Source organism: Glycine soja, chromosome 18 (genome assembly GCF_004193775.1).
Source record: "Glycine soja cultivar W05 chromosome 18, ASM419377v2, whole genome shotgun sequence".
Taxonomy (NCBI): Eukaryota; Viridiplantae; Streptophyta; class Magnoliopsida; order Fabales; family Fabaceae; genus Glycine; species Glycine soja.
Genome location: NC_041019.1, coordinates 41987892 through 42012202, shown reverse-complemented (window position 1 = coordinate 42012202; position 24311 = coordinate 41987892). Strand labels below are relative to the sequence as shown.

General features: G+C 40.9%; 1 non-coding gene across 1 annotated transcript; it reads left to right on the top strand.

The window, feature by feature from the left end:
* Window positions 1–17719: 17719 nt before the first annotated feature.
* On the top strand, window positions 17720–17826 carry LOC114397796. Its single transcript, XR_003663420.1, has one exon. It is a non-coding gene; the product is annotated as a small nucleolar RNA R71 (small nucleolar RNA).
* The last annotated feature ends 6485 nt before the right edge of the window (window positions 17827–24311 follow it).

Sequence of the window (24311 nt, the reverse complement as noted above, 5' to 3'; positions counted from 1 at the left end):
AGCTCAACAAAACCCCGGCCAGGGTCTCTCTTTTGGAACTGCTCATGAGCTCTGAGCCTCATCGGGCTTTGCTAGTAAAGGTCTTGAACGAAGCTCATGTAGCCCAAGATATTTCTGTAGAAGGCTTTGGAGGACTCGTCAATAACATCACCGCCAACAACTATCTCGCCTTCGCTGAAGAAGTAATCCCTGCCGAGGGGAGAGGGCATAACAAGGCTTTGCATGTGTCAGTCAAATGCATGGACCACGTCGTGGCCAAGGTACTCATCGATAATGGTTCCAGTTTAAATGTAATGCCCAAAAGCATGTTGGAGAAATTGTCGTTTAATGCTTCCCATCTAAAGCCAAGTTCCATGGTGGTTCGTGCCTTCGATGGCACCCGCCGAGAGGTTAGGGGAGAGATTGACCTCCCTGTACAGATAGGCCCCCATATCTGTCAGGTTACCTTCCAAGTAATGGATATTTACCCGGCTTACAGCTTTCTTTTGGGACGCCCGTGGATCCACTCGGTGGGAGTCGTTCCCTCTACACTCCACCAAAAACTGAAGTTCGTAGTAGAGGGGCATTTGGTCATTGTGTCGGGGGAGGAAGACATCTTGGTAAGTTGCCTGTCCTCTATGCCATATGTGAAAGCCGTGGAGGAGTCATTAGAAACAACCTTCCAATCTTTTGAGGTAGTAAGCATTGCCTCCGTAGATTCCTTCTCTGGACAACCTTGCCTGTCCGATACGGCAATGATGGTGGCCCGGGTGATGTTGGGGAATGGTTATGAGCCCGGAATGGGTTTAGGTAGGAACAACGGCGACAGAACCAGCCTGATAAGCACCAGAGGAAACCGTGAGAAGTTTGGATTAGGCTATAAACCCACGCAAGCGGACATAAGGAAAAGTGTCGTGGAAGGAAGAGCGGAAGCCAAGGTTCGCAATTGGGACAAGAAGTCGAAGGGGGCCTGCCCTGCCACATCAGTAGAAGCTTTATAAGTGCGGGTCTAGAACACGAAGGACAAGTCGTTGCGATATGCGAGGATGACTCTTCGAGTGGGTTGGATTTGGTACAACCATGACTTCCTGGTTTTCGACTAGGAAATTGGCGAGTGGAGGAGCGCCCAGACATTTACGCGACGAGCATAATGTAACCCTTTGTGGCTTTTAAACTCTACGGTTGTGCCTAGGCTTTAGAGTTTCCTTTTGTTAAGGCTTTATGTCTTTTGTTCCTGAATTTATAATATAAAGATCTTTCTTCATATGTTCATGCGCCTCTACCCATTCTCATTCATTTGCATGTTTATTTCTTTACGCTTAAAACGCCAGATCCGACGACGAGTCCCTCGAAGGTACTAATACCTGGGACCCGACCATCGATTTCAAGCAAGAAATAGATCAAACGAAGAGTGAAGAGGACGAGGATGTGTGAATTCCCCCGGAGTTGGAGAAGATAGTCGCCCATGAGGACCAAGAGATGGGGCCTCATCAAGAAGAGACGGAACTAATGGACTTAGGAACCGGCAGTGGGAAAAAGGAAGTGAAGATAGTCACGGGTATGACCGCACCTGTTTGTGAAGAATTGATGGCCCTGCTAAAAAACTACAAAGACATCTTTTCTTGGTCATACCAAGATATACCCGGTTTGAGTTCTGACATCGTACATCACAGATTACCTCTAAATCCTGAGTGTTCCCCGGTAAAACAAAAGCTGAGGAGGATGAAGCCCGAGACATCCTTGAAAATAAAAGAAGAGGTAAAGAAACAATTTGACGCTGGTTTTTTGGCTGTCGCTCGGTACCCAGAATGGGTTTCCAACATTGTACCAGTCCCTAAGAAGGATGGGAAGGTACGAATGTGCGTAGATTATCGGGACCTGAATCGAGCCAGTCCCAAGGACAATTTTCCTCTGCCGCACATCGATATCCTCATGGATAATATGGCCAATTTCGCTTTGTTTTCCTTCATGGATGGGTTCTCCGGTTACAATCAGATAAAGATGGCGCCGGAAGATATGGAAAAGACTACCTTCATCACCCTGTGGGGGACGTTCTGTTATAAGGTGATGTCCTTTGGACTTAAGAACGCCAGGGCAACTTATCAACGGGCTATGGTAGCTTTGTTCCACGATATGATACACCGAGAAATCGAGGTCTATGTGGACGACATAATTGCCAAGTCTAAGACCCAGGAGGAACACCTTGTCAACTTGTGGAAGTTGTTCGAAAGGCTTAGGAAATATCAATTGAGGTTGAACCCCGCTAAGTGCACCTTCGGGGTCAAGTCAGGGAAATTGCTAGGTTTCATCGTAAGCCAGAAAGGGATAGAGGTAGACCCTGAAAAAGGTGAAAGCCATCCTTGAGATGCTAGAACCGCGTACCGAGAGGCAGGTCCGAGGTTTCCTGGGGTGTTTGAACTACATTGCCAGATTCATATCATAGTTCACCGCTATCTGCAAGCCGTTGTTCAAACTCTTACGCAAAAACCAATCCATCAGCTGGAACGAGGATTGTCAAAAGGCATTTGGAAGGATCAAACAGTGTCTCATGAGCCCTTCCGTGCTTATGCCGCCGGTACCCGGAAGGCCTCTCATCCTGTATATGACGATTTTGGACGAGTCGATAGGATGTATGCTGGGGCAACATGACGAGTCCGGGAAGAGAGAGCGCGCTGTCTACTACTTGAGTAAGAAGTTCAAGACCTGTGAAATGAACTACTCCTTGCTCGAAAGAACGTGTTGCGCTTTAGTTTGGGCATCCCACCGTCTAAGACAATACATGCTAAGCCATACCACCTGGTTGATATCCAAGATGGACCCGGTTAAGTACATCTTTGAGAAGCCTGCTCTCACAGGGCGGATCGCCCGGTGGCAGGTTTTGTTATCCGAGTTCGATATAGTCTACGTCACCCAAAAAGCGATAAATGGAAGCGCCTTGGCAGATTATTTGGCTCAGTAGCCTCTCAATGACTATCAACCCATGCATCCCGAATTCCCGGATGAGGACATCATGGCCTTGTTTGAGGAAAAGCTGGACGAGGATCGGGACAAGTGGATCGTGTGGTTTGATGGAGCGTCAAACATTCTAGGCCATGGCGTTGGGGCAGTATTGGTCTCCCCGAACAATCAATGTATACCTTTCACAGCCAGGCTGGGGTTCGACTGCACCAACAATATGGCTGAGTATGAAGCGTGCGCCCTGGCCATCCAGGCAACCATTGACTCCAATGTGAAGCTACTCAAGGTGTACGGGGACTCAGCACTGGTGATTCACCAGCTGAGAGGGGAATTGGAAACGAGAGACCTCAAGATGATACCCTACCAAGCCTATATAAAGGAATTGGCTGGTTCCTTTGATGAGATGTCCTTCCATCACATTCCCCGAGTGGAAAATCAAATGGCAGATGCGCTTGCCACTTTAGCGTCCATGTTCCAGCTAACACCGCACGGGGACCTACCGTACATTGAATTCTGGTGTTGGGGCAGACCCACACATTGTTGTCGGGTGGAAGAAGAACGGGATGGTAAGCCTTGGTATTTCGATATCAAGTGATACGTTGAAAGCAAAGAGTACCCATCGAAGGCCTCCGACAACGACAAAAGGACATTGAGGAGATTGGCAGTCGACTTCTTCATGAGCGGAAACATACTATACAAGAAAAACCCTGACATGGTTCTTTTATGCTGCGTGAACGCTAAAGAAGTAGAAAACATGCTGGGGGAGGTCCATGAGGGCTCTTTTGGTACGCACGCTAATGGGCATGCCATGGCTAGAAAGATCTTAAGGGCAGGTTACTATTGGCTCACCATGGAAAGCAATTGTTGTCTCCATGTGAGGAAGTGTCACAAATGCCAGACATTCGCAGACAATGTCAACGCTCCGCCCCTGCCTCTGAATGTCTTGGTCGCGCCGTGGCCGTTTTCCATGTGGGGAATAGATGTGATTGGGGCCATAGAGCCCAAAGCTGCAAATGGACATCGTTTCATCCTAGTGGCGATCGATTACTTCACTAAGTGGGTCGAAGTCGCGTCGTACGCTAGCGTCACTAGGAGTGTGGTGGTCAGGTTCATTAAGAGGGAAATCATCTGCCGATATGATTTGCCGAGGAAGATTATCACGGACAACGACACCAACTTGAATAACAAGATGATGAGGGAAATGTGTGAGGAGTTTAAGATCCAACATCACAATTCCACGCCCTACCGACCAAAGATGAACGGAGCCGTAGAGGCAACCAATAAGAATATCAAGAAGATTATCCAAAAGATGACCGTGTCATACAAAGATTGGCACGAGATGCTCCCATTCGCGTTACACGGTTACCGAACCTCAGTGCACACGTCAACCGGGGCAACACCATTCTCATTGGTATATGGAATGAAGGTTGTGCTACCGTTTGAGGTAGAAGTCCCGTCATTAAGAATCTTGGCTGAATCCAGATTAAAGGAATTAGAATGGGCCCAAGCACATTTCGATCAACTTAATCTCATAGAAGGAAAGCGTTTGGCTGCCATGAGTCATGGGCGTTTATATCAGGAGCGAGTGAAGAACGCTTTTGACAAGAAGGTACGTACGCGCCGGTTTAGCGAAGGGGACTTGGTGTTGAAGAAAGTCTCCCAAGCTCTGAAAGACAACAGAGGGAAGTGGGCCCCGAACTATGAAGAGCCTTTCGTTGTAAAAAGGCTTTCTCCGGAGGAGCCCTGGTGCTCACCAACATGGATGGCGAGGAGCTACATTCACCCATGAACTCCAATGTTGTCAAGCGATACTACGCTTAGGATCTGGGGCAATTGAGGAAGTCGCTGCATGTTCTTTTATTTTTGTGTGTCTTTCTTGGTTTCCCCCAGGGATTCATGTCCGATGTAATTTTCTCGTCACAGTCTTTTAATAGAAAAGAACATGGGATTGAGGTTTTGTCATACCCTAATTTCGTCTGGGGATTATTACTTAATGACATGCAACCTTTGATAGGCCGTTTTGAGATACTTGGCACCCTTTGTTGCACAATATGTGAAGTCCCGAGATGTGCCGGAAATCAAAAGGAAGCAGGCTTACGCGATCCGTGAAATTCTATAATGTGACGGAAATTGAAAGGAGGTGTTTTTGCACAATCCGTGAGTTTCCGTAACTTCTTCGAAAGCTAAAAAAGAGTAAATACATGATTCGTAAGGATTCATAACCTTACGGAAAGAAAATAAGTATCGTTACGAAATTCATAAAGTTTCGTAACGTTACGGAAAAAGAATTACCAAAAAAAGTAAAAGGGGGTGCATTTAGTAAAAAGGGGGTGCAAATAGAAATCAGACCCACATGGGCCTTCCAGTTTCTTCCTCCAGAAGGAGGTTGCTTCTGGAGGAAGCAACCTTGCTCGCCTGGGCGAGCTGGGTGGCAAGCTCGTCCCCTATTTTGCTATAAATAGGGGAAGGAGTGAAGAGGAAAGGGGTTCAGCCTTCTTGGCACTTCTTATTCTCTCGAAATTACTGAGGAAAATTGTTTCCGTGAAGAAAATCCAAGTCGAGGTGCTTCCGTAACGTTTCCGTGAGTAATTACGCGAAGGTTTTCAACCGTTCTTCGACATTCATCGTTCATTCTTGGTTTTCTTCAGTCTTCAACTGGTAAGTACCTCAAACCGAGCTTTTCAATTCATTCTATGTACCCGTGGTGATCCCCATTTGTTTCATGTACTTTTATTCTTGTTTTCATTCGCTTTCTATACCCCCTTTTGACGTGCTTCAGTCATTTATTTAAGTCATTTCTCGCCTAATCTAAAAATAAAATAAATTTCCACCGATCATTTGAATTGTATCATCCGTTAATTTCTGTTAAAATGAATTCCGACCGTTCGGTCATGCCGTAACCACGTTGGAAATAAAAAAAGAGGTAAAATAATAATATAATAATCAAAAAATATATCTTTTAGTAAAATGAAGCGAAAAATCAATCAGACGTTTTCTCTTTGGGATTTCTCATTCTTAATTGAATTGATTAATAACTAAAGTGAAACTAAGGCTAAAATCAATTCGCCAAGTCAAGCTCATCCATAAAAAAAGGTCACTAAAAAAGGATTTGAAAGTTTATTATCTCAGTTTTCCTTACCATATAAATGGATCATTTTTAAGGTCCAACGCCTTTAAATGATCACCTTTCAAGTAAAAAGAATCGCTTGATTCACCCTTAAAGGAAGAACTACGTAGGTCTAATTTCCTCTTTGATGGAGGGTACGTAGGAGCAAGAGCCCTGCTTTTGTCGACCTCAAAAAATAAAAAGAAATAAAAGTTAAGATAACACAATTCCAAAAAATAGGCTGTTGTCCTTTGAGACAAACGTGAGAGGTGCTAATACCTTCCTCAAGCGTAAATACAACTCCCAAACTTAGAATTTTCATTTCGACCGGTTTCCTTCGGTTTTTTCGATGTTTTCCACAAATAAACGTTAGTGGCGACTCCGTGCATCTTTCCTCCTTTGAAAAGCGCACCCGTGAGCCTCGCCTTCGCTCACCCGCAAAAGGGCACGTTGCGACAGGTTTCAGTCCTCACTTAGTACTTTAAACCATGTGCAGTATTCGATAACCTGAGCCTTTTCGCTCAGTCCATGGGATGCCCCAAGCGCTTAATTAAAACTGAACTTGATCAGCTTTCACCAAAAGGATTATTGCATTTGAAAACGCTCATGCATACGCATACACATGCATATTTTGTTATCTTATGACAGGAGCATAATCGTCTTAGGCAATGGTCAAATGTCGGGCCGAATCCAGAGACAGAGACCAATCAATGTCATTTCCTACTTTCAGGTACTTAGGGACGGACGCAAGTAGAGGCTAGGATCACAATCGATAGATCGTCGTCCTATGCCCAGCTCTGGACAAGCGAAAAGCGCAGCTGGGAGGCAGCCTAGTATCCTTTAAATTCCCAGTAATTGTTACTGTTGTGTCTTTAAAGTAAATGGCGGATGCCTAATGTACCCTAAGGGGGTTCGAGTAAGCAAACGCTGACCCGTAGAAAGCGCATACTTGTGCCTTCCCAAAAAAAAAATACAGGGTTAGCTCGCCTAGGCAAGCACCCCTGCACCTGAAAACATAAAACTGAGGGAAGGGGAGTTTCTCTCCACCCAAAACTTCCCCCCCCTCATTCAAAAAATGCAAACACCCACAGGATTTGCAGATTTTCACCCCTAGGCCACCATTTTTGCGTTTTTGCTTCCATTCTTAGTGTTTTTGGTCACTCCATACAAGAAATGGCTCCGAAAAAGCTTTCCACGAAGAGGTCTAGAAGAGACACCGCAGCGGAAGGGTCCAGTGCCACCCCCGAGTTTGATAGTCACCGTTTCCAGAGCGTCGAGCACCAGCAGCGCCTCAAGGCCATCAAAGGATGGTTATTCCTTAGAGAGAGGCGCGTCCAGCTCAGGGAGGATGAGTATACAGATTTTCAAGAGGAGATAGCTCGCAGGCATTAGACGTCGCTGGTGACTCCCATGCCTAAGTTTGACCCTGAGATAGTCCTGGAGTTCTATGCTAATGCTTGGCCCACAGAGGAGGGAGTGCGAGACATGCATTCATGGGTGAGGGGTCAATGGATTCCCTTTGACGCAGATGCCCTCAGCCAATTCCTGGATGACCCGCTAGTTTTGGAGGAAGGCCAGCAGTGTGAATTCAGCCAGAGGAGGAACAGGGCCGAAGCCTTGAGCCAAAATCCCAACTTACCATAAACCTTGCCCTCGGAAGAAAACAAAGAAAAGAAAGTTCCCGATCAAAGAATCGGAAGAAAGCAAAAAAAAAAAAGGAAATAAAATTCACAATAAAAAAATAAGAGAAAGCAAAAAAGAAAGAAAATTCCCAATCAAAAAAATAGGAGAAAGCAAAAAAAGAAAGAAAATTCCTGATCAAGGATCGGAAGAAAACAAAAGAAATATGCAGAAAGGTCTTTGGACCAGACAATATCTGAACAATACAAGATTGTCAGAAGTAAACAAGAAAAGAAAGAAAACCACGACTTGAAGTGGTCCCCTCCCTTTGATTGCCAACCAAAATCCTGTGCGCTAACGACTTTCTCGCACCGCACTAAACAAAAAAACGGAATAGGCCCAAACACTCAAAGCCAAAGTTCCCACCAAAAGAACTCATTCCTAAGAAAAAGTCCTATTGATCCATGATCATGCATGTAATCTTTGATTTGATAGGAACTGATTTGCAAAATCAAGTCATGACATATCTATGGTTCGGAATTAGGATGAAACACTTACCTGTTTGAGGTTGATACACTTTGAGTGATTTTCTTCTATTTTTGTTGAACCCAGTGTTTCCTCTAAATGATCGTTTAGAAACAAAATGCTAACATCCAAAATCTCATTTATGGTTATGAGAAAATTTCATCAGCACGCTCTCCTTCCCCTATAGACACATTCTTTTTCATCCAAAAAGCATATGTTGCCCTGATCAGTTGGAAGTTTTGTCTCTTTACTAAAGCATGTTCGCATTTTAGTGAAGAAAACACAGAGGCTATTTTAGTCTCATAAGTTATCCAGAACTACGTAGGTCTGAGTTCCTCATTGAGGATACATAGGAACAAGAGTCTCGCTTTTGTCGGCCGCCCCACAATCTCTGTCATATTGACCTTGAGGTCATATGACATGTGGAGACAAATTATGGTCATTCCACAGACCTTTTCACCATCCAGACACGATCGTGTCCAATGGCACGTAGAGGCAAATTATGGTCATTCTGCGCCTTTTGTCATCTAGAGGTGGCGAGCCCGATGACATGCGGAGACAAATTATGGTCATTCCACACACTTTTTCGCCATCCAGACATGATCGTGTCCGATGGCACGCAGAGACAAATTATGGTCATTCTACGCCTTTTGTCATCCAGAGGCGGCGAGCCCGATGACATGCGGAGACAAATTATGGTCATTCCGCACACCTTTTCGCCATCCAGACACGATCGTGTCTGATGGCACGCAGAGACAACTTATGGTCATTCTGCGCCTTTTGTCATCCAGAGGCGGCGAGCCCGATGACATCCGGAGATAAATTATGGTCATTCCGCACACCTTTTTGCCATCCAGACATGATCGTGTCCGATGGCACGCAGAGACAAATTATGGTCATTCTGCGCCTTTTGTCATCCAAAGGCGGCAAGCCCGATGACATGCGGAGACAGATTATGATCATTCCGCACACCTTTTCGCCATCCGGAGACAATCGTGTCCGATGGCACACAGATACAAATTATGGTCATTCTGCACCTTTTCGCCATCCAGAGACGATCGTGTCTGATGGCACGCAGAGACAAATTATGGTCATTCTGCGCCTTATGTCAACCGAGAGGAACGAATTCGGCAGTATCAGGATGATGTTGGTCGTTCGGTGCTGATCATTTTCAAAATTTTTGCAGGTTCCACTGGCGGGGAGATTGACCGGCCGAATGGTGTTCCGCTCGAACGAAATTAGTGTCTTATCTTTACTTCCCTTTTATCTCCAATAAAAGACAAGTAAAGAAGGGCAACTGTTATACCCTAATTTCGTCCGGGGACCATCTGTTTGTTGGGATGCGACCCTCACTTGACCACTTCGAGGTACTTGACACCCATTGTTAGGCAATCCGTGAAGTTCCGTGACATGTCGGGAGTTGAAAGGAAGTGTTAATGTGCAATCCCTAAAGTTCCGTAACATTTCGGAAGTCAAAGACGGCACAACTGCATAATCCGTAAGGTTTCGCGACATTCCAAAAAGAAAACAAGTATCGTTACGTAATTCGTAATGTTCCGTAACGTTACGGAAAAAGAATCAGCAAAAAAAAAGCAAAAGGGGAGTGTATTTAGTAAATAGGGGTGTGCAAATAAAAAAGAGTGCATTTAGCAAAGGGGAGGGGGTGAACTTATCAAGATCCTCCACGTTTTGTTGGAAAATGGTTTCTAGAGCTTCCAAAGCTTCCGTAATGCTTCCGCAAAATTCCTAAAAACCCTAAATAAACATATTTCACTTAATATGGGTGAGAAAGAAGAGAAAAAAGAACAAAGTCAAGTCCTATATGCTTTCGTAAAGCTTCCATAACTTTTTCGTAAAATTACGAAAGAAGGGAGTGTACTTATCAAAAGGGGGTGCAAATAGAAATTTTCAAATTTTTGAATCTGGGCCCTTCCAGAATATTTTCGAAGCAGGGTTGCTTCTGGAGGAAGCAACCCAGCTCGCCTGGGTGAATTGGGCGGCAACCTCCTCCCCCTTTTTCCTATAAATAGACAAAAAGGGGTTGTTCTAAGGATCCCTCATCCCCTTGGCTATGCATTTCAGCTGTTTTGGGTGAAAAAAATTGTTTCCGTGAAGAAAATCCAAGCCGAGGAGCTTCCGTAACACTTCTGAGACGTTTCCGTGAGCAAATCCGTGAAGGTTTTCCGTCATTCTTCACCGTTCTTCATCCGTTCTTCGTTCTTCAACGAGTAAGTTTTTGAATCCGAGACTTTCAATTCATTTCTTGTTTTTTTAGCTTTCATCTTTATTTCGTTCACTTTTGGTTTCTTTTCTTCCTTTTTTAACGAGCTTTAACCGATCGTTTAAGCTGTTTTCTCACCTAATAAATGATAAAATGAATTTTAACCGATCATTTGCGTTGTAATCTCGTTTTATCACTGTTAAAACAAAATCTAGCCGATCGTTCACGCTGTAACCTCGGTTAAACAAAAAAAACAAAATAATAATAAAATAATCAAAATATCTTGAAAAATAATAATAAAATAATCAAAATATCTTTGAATAAAATAATAAAAAAAATCAATCGGACGTTTTTCTTTGGAAGTTTCCTTGGATCAATCGACTAATAACCAAAGTGAAACTAAGGCTAAAATCAACTCACAAATCAAGCTTTGTCCACAAATCACTTAAAAACCGTTTTAAGGTCCAACGCCTTAAACGATACTCTTTACTTTTATCAGTTAACACGGACCGTTCAAAAGCATAAAATCAACATGTAACTTTACCGCTTTTGCAAGAACTACGTAGGTCTGAGTTCCTCATCGCAATTGAGGATACGTAGGAGCAAAAACCCCGCTTTTGTCGACCACCCGAAGAGATCGTTAATGGTCCAACGCCTTAACGTTTCTCTCCTTTCAAAATCAAAAGATTGTTTAAATGGTCCAACACCTTAAATGACCTTTTGTTCAGTCAAAATATATCTTGCAAAAAAGATAAAAACAACTTAACCAACGCTTAGTTCTCAAAGAACTACGTAGGTATGGTTTCCTTATCACAATTAAGGAATACGTAGGAGCAAGGGAAACACCCTTGTCGACCCCAAAAAGATAAAAAATATAAAAGGCATAGAAAGCGTAAAAAGGGAAAATAAAACAAATCGAAGTCATGTTTGCACACTTGATTAAAGGCTGTCGTCCCTTGTGACGGACGCGTAGGGTGCTAATACCTTCCCCGTGCGTAAATATAACTCTCGTACCTTTCACTTGAAGTTCGTAGACCACGTCTTTTCTGGTTTTTCTGACATTTTCCTCAAATAAACGTTGGTGGCGACTCCGCGCATCTTCCTCCCATGGAAGACGCACCCGTGAGCCCTCGCGTCGCCCTCCCGCCGAAGGGTAGGTTGCGACACTGCCCAAGCAAATTATACTACTACTGAGAAAGAGCTACTAGCCATAGTTTTTGCTCTTGAAAAATTTTGATCTTATTTGCTTGGTACCCGCATTATTGTTTATACTGACCATGCAGCTCTAAAGTACTTGTTGAAGAAGGCTGATTCTAAGCCTAGGTTGATTCGATGGATGCTCTGGCTCCAAGAGTTTGACTTGGAGATCCGTGATAGGAGCAGAGCACAAAATTTAGTTGCTGATCATTTGAGTCGGATCGAACGTGTGTCTGATGCGGATTCCCCCATTCAGGATGATTTCCCGGATGATCATTTGTATATACTGTATAGTATTTCTGATTCTCTTTCTACTCCCTGGTTTGCTAACATTATCAATTATTTAGTTGCTTCAACTTTTCCTCCCTTAGCATCTAAGGCCCAAAAAGATAAAATTAAAAGTGATGCTAAGCATTTTATTTGGGATGACCCCTACTTGCGGAAATTGTGCAGTGATCAGGTCATTAGATGGTGCATTCCAGATCATGAGACTGACTCGGTCCTGCAGTTCTGTCATTCTTTCGCACTGGGAGGTCATCTGGGTGTTCAAATGATAGCTTGCAAAGTGCTTGATTGAGGCTTTTATTGGCCCACCATCTTTAAAGATGCGTGGAAGATTTGCAGCACTTGTGAGCAATGTCAGAGAGCAGGAAGTACACTTACATGGCGACAACAAATGCCTCAGCAACCTATGCTATTCTGTGAGGTGTTTGATGTCTGGGGTATAGATTTCATGGGCCCTTTTCCTGTCTCTTTTGGTTATGTTTACATTCTCCTTGCAGTTGACTATGTTTCAAAATGGATGGAAGCCAAGCCCACTAGAAATAATGATGCTAAGGTTGTTGCAGATTTTGTCAGATCTAATTTGTTTTGCAGGTTTGGAGTACCTAAAGCAATCATTAGTGATCAAGGAACTCATTTTTGCAACAGAACAATGCATGCCTTGCTTAAAAAGTATGGGGTTGTACACAGGGTATCCACACCATACCACCCCCAAACCAATGGACAAACAGAAATTTCTAACAGGGAGATCAAGAGAATTTTAGAGAAGATTGTGCAGCCAAGCAGGAAAGATTGGAGTACCAAGCTTGATGATGCTCTTTGGGCACATCAGACTGCCTACAAAGCACCCATAGGAATGTCTCCTTATCGGGTTGTCTTTGGAAAGGCATGTCATCTTCTAGTGGAGATTGAGCACAAAGCATATTGGGCAGTGAAGACCTACAAATAAAGCAGTGCTTACCTTAGTTAATTTCTAATTAGGAGATGACAATTTTATTTTATGTGGTTCAATGTTTATTTCGTTTTGGGCCAGAATAATGTAATAGGGCCCAGTGACTTTGAGTGACTCTTTTAAATAGTAGCCTTGGGATTCGTGCAAGACTATTCTGTTAGACTATTATTCAGAGCATAGGGTTTATGGTTTTACGTTTTCTATTCTAATGCTACTATTCACCTAATGCAATTTTCTATTTTCTGCTTCTAATTACAATTTCGTTCTTGTTTCTTCTTCTGCTTTCATTTACGTTTCTGCTTCATTTATGTTTCTGCTTTTAGTTTCATTTACATTTTCTGCTTTTATTGAATCTATGGAAGGCTAAGTTTTCTGGTGTTGTTTCCTTCTGAGGACGAAGCTCAACTCTCTTCGAGGTTCTATTTAAAATGTAGCTTCTTGGCAATTTTCCCTTCACCAATTAACCCACATTCATTAATATTAATCTGTGCACGCTTCGTGTTACATTAATTGCCTCTGAGCCTAACTTGCGTTCATGCTTAATGGACGAAGGGTTAATTGGTGTATGTGTTGCCTAATCTCGTATTGACAGCCCTAAGTTGGTTTTCGCTTAGTAAATTAAAATAGGGTTGGATTAAGTGGTTAACTGCTAGGGACAAATTCTCCATAACCTAGGACAAGAGAGTGGCTTCTGAATCAGAGGAAACAACCTGTTTTTAATACTATTAATTTCGTATTCTAGTTCGCTTGTTCTTTATTTCACAAAACAAACACCCCCCCTAATCGTTACTGTTACTGCTAGTATATTATGAAAATTTGGTCTATTATTGCTCGCTGGGAAACGACCTAGGATCACTTCTTAGTTACTGCATTTTCATGTTTATTTGATTCGGGTACGGCCTCAATCAATCTACTTCAATGCCCTTATTGGAAATAGTGTGACCTAAAACTATACCTTGCTCAACCATAAAATGACATTTTTCAAAATTTAGAACAAGGTTAGTTTCAGTGCATCTATTCAAAACCTTTTGTAGACTATCCAAACAAACATCAAAAGAGGATCCATATACAGTGAAATCATCCATAAACACCTCTATGCAATTTTCTAAAAAATCACTAAAAATACTAATCATGCACCGCTGGAAGGTACCAGGGGCATTGCACAGGCCGAAAGGCATCCTCCTATAGGAAAAAGTGCCGAAGGGGCAGGTGAATATGGTCTTTTCCTGATCCTCAAGAGCAATAGTGATTTGCATATAACCAGAAAAATCATCAAGGAAACAGTAGTGAGATTTACCTGTCAGGCGTTCAAGCATCTGGTCAATGAATGGCAGTGAAAAATGGTCCTTTTTGGTAACCTGGTTCAGCCTTCTATAGTCGAAGCAGACTCTCCAACTGTTCTGCACCCGAGTAGGAATCAGCTCCTCCTTCTCATTTTTTATCATGGTGAGGCCGGTTTTCTTCGGGACTACCTCCTTCTCATTTTTGACAGGATTCACCCATTGGCAGTCGGAGATAGGATAAATGATTCCAGCTTGCAAAAGCTTGGTTACCTCCTTCTTCAGTTCATCAAGAATCACCAGGTTGAGTCTTCTCTGTGGCTGTCGTATTGGTTTAGCTCCATCTTCTAAATTTATTCGATGCATACATGTGGATGGGCTAATACCAGGAATGTCCGCCAGGGTCTAGCCTATAGCCTTCTTATGCTTCTTGAGAACTGATAGCAGCTTCTCCTCTTGCTCATCAACAAGGGAGCCAGATGATTGAGGCCGTACTCGAATCAAATAAACATGAAAATGCAGTAACTAGGAAGCGATCCTAGGTCGTTTCCCAACGAGCAGTGACAAACCAAATGTTCATAATATACTTGTAGTAACATTAACGATTGGGGGGGGGTTTGTTTGTTTTGTGATTAAAGAGCAGAACAAGTAAACTGGAATACGAAACTACTAATATTAAAAACGGGTTGTTTCCTTTGATTCAGAAACCATTCTCTTATCCTGGGTTATGGAGAATTCGTCCCTAACAGTCAACCACTTAATCCAACCCTATTTCAATTTACTAAGCAAAAATCAACTTAGGGTTGTCAATACATGATTAGGCACCACATACACCAGTTAGCCCTTCGTCCATTAAGCATGAACGCAAGTTAGGCTCAGAGGCAATTAATCGAACACGAAGCGTGCACTGATTAATATTCACGAATTTGGGATAACTGGTCAAAGGGAAAACTGCCAGGAAACCACAATACAAGCGAAACCACATTAGAAGCAGAAAACGGAAATTTGCATTAAGAACGAAAACCGTAACAAGGGAATAGAAAAACGTGAAAACCTAAAACCAAAGCTTTGAATAATGAAAATAGCATAATCGAATCACTGCACGAATCCCAAGGCAGCTATTTAAAAAGAGTCACTCAAAGTCACTGGACCCTATTACAATACTTTGGCCCAAAACGAAATAAACACTGAACAACATAAAATAAAATTGCGAAATTTCCTAACTAGAAATTAACTAAGGTAAGCGCTGCTTTATTTTATTTGCCCTCTTCAAGTCCACAACCAAAATCCGGATTAAGCCCAATGTTTCATTAATTCCTGAAATTAGATTAAAAACATCAAATTAGCTAAATGAGCCCAGATAATAAAACTGCCTAATTAATTGACAATTAAGACCAATCAATAATTAAAATGGTGCAAAAAGGGTTTAGAAAATAGAAGAAAATGATGGCACATCACCAGATATAATTACTAGAAAACTTTTGCTATCATCCAAGTAAGCATATTTTAAATTTGATGGCAAAGGCTTCAATTCTGGTGTGGGCGGCTGGATAATGGTAGAAAGAGATGGTTTCTAAGCCTGTACCTCATAAAGAAAGTCAGAGGTATGTGTACTTCTTGAAACATGGTTAGTTCTATCTGACTTTATAAAATCAACCTCAAGAGGTAAAACATCACCAGGCATGTAATCAATATAAATTTCAGATTCACTCTCAGCATCAAATTCAGACATATGATCAAGTACAAATTCAGATTTAATGCATGAAGAGTAACAGGCATGCAGATTAGAATGAAGATCAGTCATGTATTCATCAACAATATGGTAAATTATTTTAACACGAAATACAGAAAGATCTTCAGATGGGTGTTTCATAGCATCAAGAATATTAAAATGAACAGTTATATCACCAAACTCCATAGATAGTGTGCCTGCATATACATCTATCTTAGTTCTAGCAGTTTTCATAAAAGGTCTGCCTAGAATGATGGGAACTGATCCTTTGGAAAATCCCTCCTCCATATTCAAAATATAAAAATCAACAGGGAAAATCAGTTCACCAACTCTAACTAAGACATCCTCTATGAAACCAGCAGGATAGGCAACACTTCTATTAGCTAAATGAATTACCACATCAGTTGACTGCAAGGGACCAAGAGATAGAGAATTAAAAATAGACAGAGGCATCACACTAACAGAAGCTCCTAAATCTAGCATGACATTGTCAAACTTATTGTTCCCTATAATACAAGGTATGCTGAATGTACCTGGATCTTTACATTTTTCAGGGATTTGGGGAATAGATTTACCAATCAATGCGGAGACATTTCTGCCCATACTAATTCTTTCACTTCCTTTAAGCTTCCGCTTATTAGTGCACAACTCCTTCAAGAATTTAGCATATCTTGGAATTTGCTTTATTGCATCTAGCAGAGGTATGTTTACCTCTACTTTTCTAAATGTTTCCAAGATCTCCTTCTCTGCCTCTTCCATTTTTTTGTTGGAAATTGCTCTTGGAGAGAATGGAAGAGGGATATGCTGGTTTTGTAAATCAGAATTACCAGGGATATGCTGCTTCTCTTTAGATTCACCTGCATAGAAATTGTTAGGTAACTTACTCTTTAAATTTTTGTCATCATCTTTTTCTGGAGTAGAGTGAAGTTGGGCAGGTTCATTTGCGGATGAGGAAGATGTTGCTGGTTGAGGTCCTTGACACTGCTTTCCAGACCTCAATGTAATGACACTCACATTTTTGGGATTCTGGACAAATTGAGAAGGTAATCTGTCAGAATTCTGGGACTATTGTTGATTTAACTGTGTAGCCAATTGTCCCATATGATTAGTTAAGCTCTGAATGGAGGCTCTGGTCTCTTGTTGAAACTGCATGTTTTGCACAGTCATTTGCCTCATAAGTTCTTCAAGGGAAGGTTGTGGAGGAGCCTCAACTGTTTGTTGTTTCTGGGGCTGTTGTTGTTGTTGTTGTTGGATTGGTGGAGGAACGTATGGTCTGCTAGGGCCAGCAGCATTCTGAAAATAAGGTTGTTGTTGTTGTTGCTGCTGTTGTGAAGGATTCGACCATCTAAGGTTGGGATGATTCCTCCACCCGGGATTGTACCTGTTGCTGGAGAGGTCATAATTGTTTTGTAGTGGTTGATTTTGCTGCTGAGGTTGAGGAGGTCTGTTGTAGATGTTTGCAGCATAAGCTTCAGGCTGTTCAATTGCTTCAGATTGTTGCACAAAAGGGCAAAGGTCTGTGTGGTGGTCGGCAGAGGAGCATAAACCACAGAGTCTGGCGACAGGTGCAGATTTTTGATTCATGGCCAGTTGGGTTACGAAGTTAACCAAGGCATCTAGTTTACCTTCAAGATTCTTAGTCTCGGCTGATGAAGATGAATTCATGGTTACTTCATGCACTCCTCTAATGACAATAGCATCATTTCTGGCACTAAATTGTTGGGAGTTTGAAGCCATCTTCTCAATTAAATTTCTGGCTTCAGCAGGGGTCATGTCTCCAAGGGCTCCACCACTGGCAGCATCTATCATACTTCTTTCCATGTTATTGAGTCCTTTATAAAAATATTGGAGGAGAAGCTGCTCAGAAATCTGGTGGTGAGGGCAACTAGCACATAATTTTTTAAATCTCTCCCAGTATTCATATAGGCTCTCTCCACTGAGTTGCCTAATGCCTAAAATATCCTTTCTGATGGTCGTGGTCCTGGAAGCAGGGAAAAATTTTTCTAAAAATACTCTCTTGAGGTCTTCCCAGCTCGTGATGGACCTTGGAGCAAGGTAATATAGCCAGTCCTTTGCCACTCCCTCTAAAGAATGATTAAAGGCCTTCAGAAATATGTGATCCTCCTGGACATCTGGTGGTTTCATGGTGGAGCAAACAATATGGAATTCTTTCAAATGCTTGTGTGGGTCTTCACCTACAAGGCCATGAAACTTTGGAAGCAAATGGATCAGTCCAGTTTTAAGAACATATGGGACATCCTCATCAGGGTATTGGATGCACAAGCTTTCGTAGGTGAAATCAGGTGCAGCCATTTCCCTTAGAGTCATCTCACGGGGTGGAGGTTGTGCCATGTTCTCAGAATGTTCAAAATCAGAATGCTCAGGATGCTCAAAAGGTACTAAATGATGTCTAACTAATCTATGAAATGTCCTATCTATCTTAGGATCAAAGGGTTGTAAGTCAGATGGATTGCCTCTAGTCATACACTAAATTCAGCATGCACAATTAGTTGCCTTCTTATGCAAGTAACAGTGTAGGTTTGAACTACAGCTACCATTAAATGCTATCCAGATGACTTGAAATTTTGTGAGCAACCTTATAAAATGATGAGAAGATAGCACAAAATATTTCAAACGAAAATTCAAAGTCTAACTATATAAGCTAAAAATGATAAGTTAAGAAAAATAAGAGAATAATACTTGGAAAATAAAAAACTTTTGGCAGAATTGCAATTTTTGGAAGAAGGAGACCTCAGCCAGCCTACGGCAAGTTGGCACAACATGGGAAATTTTTTTCTACCCCAAATACATATATAATAATTGCGATTCTAATAACCGGAGCAAAAGTTATGGCCGCTTGAAGTTTTGATAAAAATCAAATTTGCTACTTTTTTGGAACTTTCAAATCTGACCAAACTAAGGGCTCCAACTATTTTTCCCACAAAATATGGATCAAAAGAAGTGACCACAAAAAAATTCAGCCAAAAATAACAACTATAGCTACCAAAACAAAAAATCCCAATTAATTCATCAAGTGTGGTCTCTAAAATCTGTCACTAAGGGATTTCCACTACTACCTTGTTTTCCCGCAAGTGTTCTATTCAGCAAAAGTGGTCGCGAAATCCGTCGCTAAACACTATTTACAGAAAAACACCAAAATTGAAACAGGGGAAGTGCTGAACAGAAAAATTAAAACAGAACACACACTAAACAAAATAACAAGGTACTAAACAACACTAACATAGCACTAACACAACACGAAAGAATTAAACACTAACACAAGAATTAAACACTAACACGACACTAGCTATTATGAACCTTTGGACACTGCTCCCCGGCAACGGTGCCAAATTTGATTGAGGCCATACCCGAATCAAATAAACATTAAAATGTAGTAACTAGGAAGTGATCCTAGGTCGTCTCCCTACGAGCAATGATCAACCAAACGTTCATAACAGATAGTAGGAAAATAGTAACGAATTGGGGGTGGGTTTGTTTGTTTTTGCAAATTAAACAGCGAGTAAAATTGAATTAGAAAATATCAGAATTAAAACACATTGCTTCCCCTTGATTCATAAGCAAGTCTCTTATCCTAGGTTACGAGAGTGTATCCTTTATCAGTTTAACCACTTAATCCAACCCAAAATTAAATTACTAAGCAAAATTTAACATAAGGCATTCATTATGTGATTAAGCAACACATACACCAATTAATCATAAAGGATCATTAAGCATGAACGTAATTAGGCGCAGAGACAATTAATCAAGCACTAAGCATGCATGAATTAATAACAACAAATTCAGAGTAATTAGTGAAGAGGAAAAACTGAACAAAATTTAACAGTAATAATAGAACCTCAAAGAGAATTGTGCTTGATCCTCAAGAGAAAAAAATGCTGGGGACTTAGCCTTCCATTAATCAATAGAGAACGAAATTATAGATTGAAGAACGAAATTTTATTGCTAAAACGAAAAGTCAGAACTGGAATTGCAAAAACGAAAAAAGGAGAAAGAGAAGAGAGAGGGAGAGAGAGAGAAGAGAGGAAACTAGAACCTTGGTGTTGTTATATAGTTTTCCAGCCCCAAAGCTTACAAATTTGTTTTAAATCCAATCCCACAAATAAAATAAAATCAAATCTAGATAAGATAAGATCTAGATGAAATAATATCTAGATGAGATCAAATCTAAATAATATCTAGATAAGATAAGATCTAATTTTGTAGAATAAAATAGTCTATCCTCTTCAAGTCTAAGCCCAATTTTGGATTCAAGTCCAATTCTTCATTAATTCCTGAAATTAGATTAAAAGCATCAAATTAGTTGAACGGGTCCAAATAATGAAACTACCTAATTAATTTGACAATTAAGACTAATCAGTACTTAAAATGGTGCAAAAAGGGTTAAGAAATAGGAGGAAATAATGGCACATCAACGGCCTCCTAGCTAAAGAGGCCATTTTTTACTTATTCTACTTACTATCTAATAGGATTTAATTTTTTGAAGTAGCACTTGATTAGTGTTGTTGTGGTTGTTGCCCCTAGTTGATCATTGTCGTTTGAGTTGATGTGAGATGCTAGTAACATGACTATGGAGGCAGTTTGGGGCCAACGAAGGGAGAAGATGTTTCACACCGTCTACTATGCTAGCAAGACACTAGATGAGGCCCCAAAAAATTACACCACGACTGAAAAAGAACTTTTAGTAGTTGTTTTTACTTTTGATAAATTTAGGCATTACCTTGTTTTGTCTAAAGTCAGTGCTTTAACTGATTTTGCTTTGCTATTATTTTTTTGCTCAGTAAATAGAATTCGAAACCTAGGCTCATCAGGTGGATAGTGATACTTCAAGAGTTTGACTTAGAGATAAAGGACAAGAAAGGGTTAAAAATTTGGTGGTAGGCCACTTGTCTCGCCTTGACCCCTTTGTCAAGCAACTTGCTGATGATGGAGTAATACAAGAAACATTCCCTGATGAGAACTTGTTGGTTGTAGCTGCTCTACTAGAAACAACTTGGTATGCTGACATTGTAAACTATTTAGCATGCAAGGTGTTTCCCTTTGAGTTCAAGTTTCAGGAGAACAAGAGACTGATGGCTAAGGCCAGACAATACTTCTGGGATGACCCCTACCTTTACATGGTTTGTGTGGTTGATGTGGTAAGGCGTTGTGTGCCTCATGAGGAGGTAAGTTTTGTTCTCCAATGCTGTCATTGTATAGAGGTTGGGGCTCATCATGAACCCATAAGGACAACTCACAAGGTCCTTCAATGTGGCTTCTTTTTGGCCCACCCTCCACAGGGATGCAATTGAATATGTGAGATCTTGTAATAGTTTTCAGCGCACTATTGCTTCATCTAGGCACCTTGAGATGCTCAAAATAATATGCTTATGGTAGAATTGTTTGATGTGTGGGGAATTAACTTCATGGGTCCTTTCCCCAATTCTTTTGGCTATGAGTGCATTCTAGTTGTTGCAGACTACATATCTAAGTGGGTTGAGGTAGTGGCATTACCCACTAATGATGCTCGTAGTGTAATCACATTTCTGAAATAGAACATTTTTACACTCTTTGGTATACCTTGAGCAATCATTGGTGATGGGGGAACACACTTTTGCATTAAATTGTTTGATAGCCTTTTGGCTAAATATGGTGTTACCCATAAGGTTATTACTTTTTATCACCCTCAAGCAATTGGTTAAGTTGAGGTATCTAATAGGTAACTAAAGAAGGTTTTAGAGAAAACTGTGAGAGCATCTAGAAAGAATTGGTCATTGAAATTGGATGACACACTCTGGGCATACAAAAAAACCTTTAAGACTCCCACTTTGATGTCTCCCTTTAGTCTAGTTTATGGGAAGAATTTCCATTTGCTTGTTGAACTTGTTCACAAAGCCATGTGGGCTCTATAGTTTCTAAACTTTGATCTTAGGCTTGTAGGTAGCAACAGGTAGCAACAATTGAATGAGCTGGATAAGTTAAGACTCAAAGCCTATGAAACTACCAAGCTTTACAAAGAGAAAACCAAGAAATGGAGCAACCAACGCATTAAGAGGCATGAGTTCCATAAGGGTGAAAAAGTATTAGTCTATAAATCCCGTCTCCACCTCTTTCCAGAAAAATTATGCTCTAGGATGTACAGTCCCTTAACAATGGTGAAAGTATTCCCACATGGAGTATTTGAGCAAAAAAGCAACAACAGGAACACCTTCCAAATCAATGGTCACAAAGTGTACTCTAGGTTTCTTGATTTCATAGAAAACTTGCATGATCAAATTGGTGGCATGAACCTTCCTTTTTACAAACCTTTTTGTCATTCATCCTTAACCCTAATTTGATTCCCCAAATGACCAATTGAGGATTAATTTAGGGGAAAAAGTATTTTCAAACCTAGACCATAGGTTGATAATCAAATTAAGAGGTAATTGGTGATTAATCAATAACTTAGGGTTCTTAATTAAAATTGGAATTAGGGGAAAATGGGTACATACGAATTCATAATTTGGGTTTGTTCTTTCTCATATATTTCTCTCCTAAAAACTGTTGTTGTCACATCCTACCCTTCGACAGGAGGACGACGCGAGACTCACGGGATGCGTGTTACAAGGAAGGAATACGCGCGGAGTCGCCACCAACGTTTATTTAAGGAAAATGTCAGAAAAACCGGAAAATACGTGATCTACGACCTCTTAAGTGAAAGGTTAGGGAGTTGTATTTACGCACGGGGAAGGTGTTAGCACCCCATACGTCCGTCATAAGAGACGGCATCCTTTAATCAACTGTGCAAATATGACTTCAATTTTTATGTTCCCTTTTACGTTCTTATATCTTTTATGCCCTTTTTATATTTTTTCTCTTTTTGTGGTCGACAAGGGTGTTTCCCTTTGCTCCTACATATTCCTCAATTGTGATGAGGAAATCAGACCTACGTAGTTCTTTCGGAACAAAGTGTTTGGTTAAGTTTTTTTTATCCTTTTTGCAAAACATGTTTTTATTGAATGAAAGGTCATTTAAGGCGTTGGACCATTAAATAATCTTTCGATTCTTTTGAAAGATGAGAAAAACATTAAGGCTTTGGACCATTAATGATTTCTCTATTTTTGAAAGAGGTAATAAAGTTACATATTGATTTTAGGGGTTTTTAGAAATCCACATTTAAACCAATAGAAGTGAAAAAGACCATTTCAAGGCGTTGGACCTTTGAAAATGGCTTTTTAGGCAATGTCAAAAGTTTGGTTTGTGAATTGATTTTAGCCTTAGTTTCACTTTGGTTATTAATCGATTCAATTAAGAAAGAGAAATCCCAAAGAAAAACATACGATTGATTTTTTTGTTTTATTTTACTAAAAGATATTTTTGATTATTATATTATTATTTTACCTCTTTTTGGTTTCCAACGAAGTTATGGCACGACCGAACGGTTGGATTTTATTTTAACAGAAACTAACGGGTATTACAATTCAAATGATAGGTTGAAATTTATTTTATTTTTTGATTAGGCGAGAAAATAACTTAAGCAAATGACTAAAGCACGTCAAAAGGGGGTACGAAAAGTAAATGAAACGTAAATAAAAGCACGTGAAAACAAATGAGGACCACTAAGGGTACATAAAATGAATTGAAAAGTTCGATTTAGGGAACTTACCAGTTCAAGACCGAAGAATGACGAAGAACGAATGAAGAACGTCGAAGAACGGTTGAAAGTCTTCGTGAAATCACCCACGGAAACGTTACAGAAGAACCTCGGCTTGGATGTTCTTCACGAAACCAATTTTTTTCACTAATTTTAAGTGATTCTGAATTACCAAGAGGGTTGAACGAAATTCCTCTTCACTTCTCCTCCTATTTATAAGAAAATGGGGGAGAAGCTTGCCACCCAGCTCGCCCAGGCGAGCAAGGTGGCTTCCTCCAGAAGCAACCGCCTTTTGGAGGAATCTTCTAGAGGGCCCAAGTGGGCCTGGTTTCTATTTGCACCCCCATTTTTACTAAATACACCCCTGCCTTTTTTTGGTGATTCTTTTTTCGTAAAGTTACGGAAACTTACGAATTTCGTAACGATACTTGTTTTCTTTCCGTAATGTTACGGAACCTTGCGGATTACATAATCATCCTTTTTTTGACTTACGGAATGTTACGGAACCCTACGAATTGTGCAACGATGCTTCCTTTTGACTTCCGGTATGTCACGGAACCTTACGGATTGTGCATCAATACTTTCTTTTGATTTCCCGTACGTCACGGAACTTCACAAATTGCCTAATGATGGGTGGCAACTACCTCAAAATGGTCAAACAAAAGTTGCATGCCACCAAGCAAAGGTACCCGGACGAAATTAGGGTATGACAGTTGCCCCTCTTTACATGTCTTTTATTGGAGATAACAGGGAAGTAAAGATAAGACACTAATTTCGTTCCTCTCGATTGACGAGAGTCGCGGGTGACCATAAAATATCTTCGCATGCA